Source organism: Orycteropus afer, unplaced genomic scaffold (assembly GCF_000298275.1).
Source record: "Orycteropus afer afer isolate SDZICR_OR568_19922 unplaced genomic scaffold, OryAfe1.0 scaffold00074, whole genome shotgun sequence".
In the NCBI taxonomy this organism is placed as follows: domain Eukaryota; kingdom Metazoa; phylum Chordata; class Mammalia; order Tubulidentata; family Orycteropodidae; genus Orycteropus; species Orycteropus afer.
This window is the reverse complement of record NW_006921661.1, coordinates 7,066,951-7,071,942: the sequence shown is the minus strand read 5'-3', so window position 1 is coordinate 7,071,942 and position 4,992 is coordinate 7,066,951.

The window sequence follows — 4,992 nt, the reverse complement described above, 5'->3', positions numbered from 1 at the left end:
GTTAATACAACTATTTTTCAAGTTTATGTACCAATCACCAAAGCAAAAGATGAGGAAGTTGCAGATTTTTATCAACTTCTGCAGTCTGAAATTGACTGAACATGCAATCAATATGTTTTAATTATCACTGGTGACTGGAATGCAAAAGTTGGAAACAAAGAAGGAATCACTGGTAATTGGAAAATTTGGCCTTGGTGACAGAAATAATGCTGGAACTCACATGATATAATTTTGCAAGACCAATGACTTATTCATTGCAAATAATTTTTTTCAACAACACAAATGGTGGTGATACATGTGGACTTCACCAGATGGAATACACAGGAATCAGATTGACTACATCTGTGGCAAGAGGAGATGGAAAAGCTCAATATCTTCACCCAAAACCAGGCTGGGAGCTGATTGTGGAACAGACCATCACCTGCTCATATGCAAGTTCAACTTGAAGTTGAAGACAATTAAAACAAGTCCACAAGAGCCAAAATATGATCTTGAATATATCCCTCCTGAATTTAGAGACCACCTAAAGAATAGATTGATGCATTGAACACCAATGACTGAAAACCAGAATTGTGGGATGACATCAAGAACATCATCCATGAAGAAAGCAAGAGGGCATTAAGGAGATGAGAAAGAAAGAAAAGACCAAAACGGATGGCAGAAGGGACTCTGATGCTTGCCCTTGAGGGGAGAGTAGCCAAAGCATAGAGCAGGAGGCTGTCGATCAAATTGAACAAGGGGATACTGCATGGTTTAAAATCAAGAAGGGAGTGTGTCAGGGTTGTATCCTTTCACCATACTTATTCAATCTGTATACTGAGCAAATAATCTGAGAGGCTGGACTATATGAAGAAGAATGTGGCATCAATATTGGAGGGAGAATCATTAACAACCTGTGATATGCTGACAACACAACCTTGCTTGCTGAAAGTGAGGATGACTTGAAGCATTTACTGATAAAGATTGAAGACTACAGTCTGCAAGTATGGATTACACCTCAATATAAAGAAAACAAAAATCCTCGCATCTAGACCTATAAGCAGCATCACGATAAATGGAGAAAAGATTGAAGTTGTCAAAGAATTCACATTGCTTAGTTCTACAATCGATGCCAATGGAAGCAGCAGTCAGGACATCAGAAGATGTATAGCACTGGGCAAGTTGGCTGCCAAAGACTTCTTTTAAGTGCTGAGGAGCAAAGATGTCTCCTTGAGGACTAGGGTGCACCTGTCACAAGCCATGATATTTTCAATCACCTCAAATGCATGTGAGAGCTGGACAATGAATAAAGAAGAACGAAGAAGAATTGATGCTTTTGAGTTGTGATGCTGGTGAAGAATGCTGAAAGTACCATGGACTGCTAAAAGAACTAACAAATCTGTCCTGAAGGAAGTGCAGCTGGAAAGCTCCTTGGAAGCGAAAATGGCCAGACTTCATTCCACCTACTGTGGTCATGTTATCAGAAGGGGCCATTCCCTGGAGAAGGATGTCATGCTTGGTAAGATGGAGGGTCGACGAAAGAGGGGAAGGCCCTCAACAAGATGTATTGACACAGTGGCTGCCACAATGGGCTCAAGTATAGCAGGGATGGCAGAACTGGCGCGGGACCACACGGTGTTTTGTTCTGCTGTGCATAGGGTCGCTATGAATCGAAGATGACTCGATGGCACCTATCAACAATAACAAGCATCTTTTCATGTATATATGGGTCTTTGGAGTTCCCTCTTCTGTGAATTGCCTATGTTTATTTTTTGTTCATTAGTAAATTGAGTTGTTTATCTTTTTCTTACTGAATTGAAAGAGTTCTTTACCTATTCTGGATATTAAACCATTATTGCTTTATTAGCAGCAAATATCTTTTCCCAGTGTATGACTTGCCTTTTTACTTTGTATGGTGATTTTATCATACAGACATATCTTCATATCATAAAATTTAGCAATCTTTTCCTTTATGGTTTGTGCCTTATGTTTAATAAATCCTTTCTTAACTCTAGGAACCCTGGTGGTATGATGGTTAAACCACTAGGCTGCTAACCAGAAAGTTAGTGGTTTGAACCTACCAGCTGCTCCGTGGCAAAAAGATGTGTCAATCTGCTCCTGTAAAGATTACAGCCTTGGAAACCCTATGGAGTTTTCTATTCTGTCCTACAAGGTCACGATGAGTTGAAATTGACACAACAGCAGTGGGTTTATGGTTTTCTTATCTCTGATATCATAGACATTCTTTAATATTTTTTTGCAGATCATTACAGCCTCAATGAGTGACTCCTCCCTGTATCCACACTCTTGTGTAGTTAGTACACTCCCACATTGACTATAGACTTAACTAAATGAATCCTAAGATTTGCTTTGACCAAATGAACATCAGCATATGTGATGTAAGCAAAGGCTTGAAAAGTACTTGCACATTGGGACTTGACATCTTAGAACACAGCCACCTTCAGTCTTGCTTGCTGGAGACAGGTGGCCTAGTAGATTGCCAACACCAACTGCCAGACAAGTAACCGAGGGCGGCTATCTTAGACCATACTGGCACAGTTGAGTGGCTCCAGGTGAAACCCATAAAGCACCACATAACTGAACCCAGTCCATATTGCTGACCCACAGAATTTTGAGCAAATAAAATAGTTATTTCAAACCACTAAGTTTTGAGGTGGTTTGTTACACAGCAATTAATAAATGATATAAATTTTTTTCTTAAAAAATTTTTTTTCTAAAGGTTTGCTTTTCTCATGGATTTATAATCCATCTGCAATTTATTTTTTGATTATGGTAAAAGATAGGGAGCTGATTATATATTTTTCCATAAGCCTTACCTATTTTCCTAGCACCATTTATTGAACAACCCATGTTTCTCTATTTATTTGAAATATTACTGTTTTCATACACCGAGTTCAAGCATGTGTTGGTCTATTTCTAGGCTCTCTGTTTTGTTCCAGGAGTCTGTTTAGCTGTCTCTGCACCAATACTACATTTCTTTACTTACTATAGCTTTATACAGTTTTAATATGAAATATGAAGCTTATTTTAGTTGCCTGTCTTCTGTTATCCCTTCTTGATTAACAGAACACCAGTTTTCTTCAGGGCAGCAATATCCCCAGCTCCAGGCAGTGCATGATGATTAGACTAAGCCAAATCTGCCCCACCTCCTGTTTTTGCACAACCATGAGCTAAGAAGAATGACTTTAAATGTTTAAATAGTTTTCAGAAATTAAAAGAAGAAAAATATTTTGTGAAATGTGAAATTCATATTTCAGGGTCCATAATAAAATTTTATTGGAACACAGCTATAATCATTTATTTACATATTGTCTATGGCTGCTTTCACACTACAATGGCAGAGTTGAGTAATTGTGATAGATAACTCATGGCCCCTAAAGCCTAAACTATTTACTATCTGGCCCTTTACAGAAAATGTTTGCCAACCCCCTGTCTAAGCAAGTCATCAAATCTTCTTCCTCACTTTCCCAGCCACTCTTGCTACTCACAATAGCCATAAAACCCAATTCTGGCCAATGAGACTTATGTGGAGTTTGCAGTAGTATATTGTGGGAAAGGGTTTCTTAGGTGGTGAAATAGTTAAGCACTAACTGTCAGCTAAAGCGTTGGCCGTTTGAACACTTGAAGAAGCCTGATGAAGCCTGATGATCTCCTTCTGAAAAGTCATAGTCTTGGAAACCCTATTGAGCAGTTTTACTCTGCACACGTGGGTCTCCATGAGTTATTTGTTGAAGCATTTGTTTGTATATTAATTTGGAGGTTCTGGAGTCAGGTTGGCTGTGGTCTTTGTAGAAGCTGCTCACCAGGCCTGGATCTTCCACAGTGCTGCTGGGTAGGTTTGAACAGGCAACTTTTGGTTTACTTGCTAAGTGCTGACCGCTTGTACTACCCAGGGACCATTGGGGCTTCCATGAGTTGGCATCCACTTGACAGCAACTAACAATAATAGCACTGTAAAGCTTTTCATTTTCTCATAAAAGGGGACAGATACTTAGTGTTCTTACCCTTTCCTCCTTTTTCCTTCCTGAAAACATGTGCTATCTGGAGCAGCAGCAACCATCTTATGATTATGGAGCAAAATTATGAGACAAAGGCCAAGAAAAGCAGCTTCAAAATTAATAATCCACTTCCAGAAAGATAAGCTTACTGTGCCGACAAGCTACACAGACCCTCTTCAACAATGAAAAGAGAAACCAATTGACAAAGATACAGAAGATAATCCTGGAGCCCTGAGCTTTGAAAGGAAGGATACAGAAGTGGATTAAACACCAACTATAGAAGAACCTGAATGAAAACAGTGAGTAAGGAGACAAATGGAGCTGTGGGCTGTCAGCTGTTCCAACAGCATGGACAGCCTGAATATTTCCAAGTGGTGTTATGGAGAATTAACCTAAAAATCAGCCCTGCTCACCAAGGGCTGCATGGACTACTGCATGGGTAGCTGATGACTAAAAAGGAAAACGGCAAAGAAGGAGAAAAACTAAGCTGTGGACTTTCAGCTGTCCAGAGGGTGCAACCATTTTGCATGTTTACAAGTGGTGGCTGGATGCAGCCATTTTGAATGTTTACAAGCAGTGGTGATTTGGGACGTTTAAAGTGACAGCATTCTTGTTCAGATTCCAGGAACCTAAGAATAGGCTCTGCTAGCCAAAGACAGCACAGACATACAGGAGGCTGATTACTGTAAAGGAGATGGGTGGTGAGTGCATAGCGAATAGAGGAGCACAGAACCCTGCTTAGTCAGGTACATCCAAACAAAACAAAGAAAATGAAAATCTTGGGCAAATCACTCTAACATACAATCAGCAATTAGTTAAATATAAACACAAAAATATCACAATGTCTTAGAGACAACAGACCATCACAGTCCACACAAAGAAGCAAGATAAAGCAGTAGAAACAAGGGAGCAGGATACAGACCCAGAACACATCCCTGAGGAAGATGCAGCATTGGAACTCCCTGGTAAGGAATTCAAAAGAATTATATTTAAA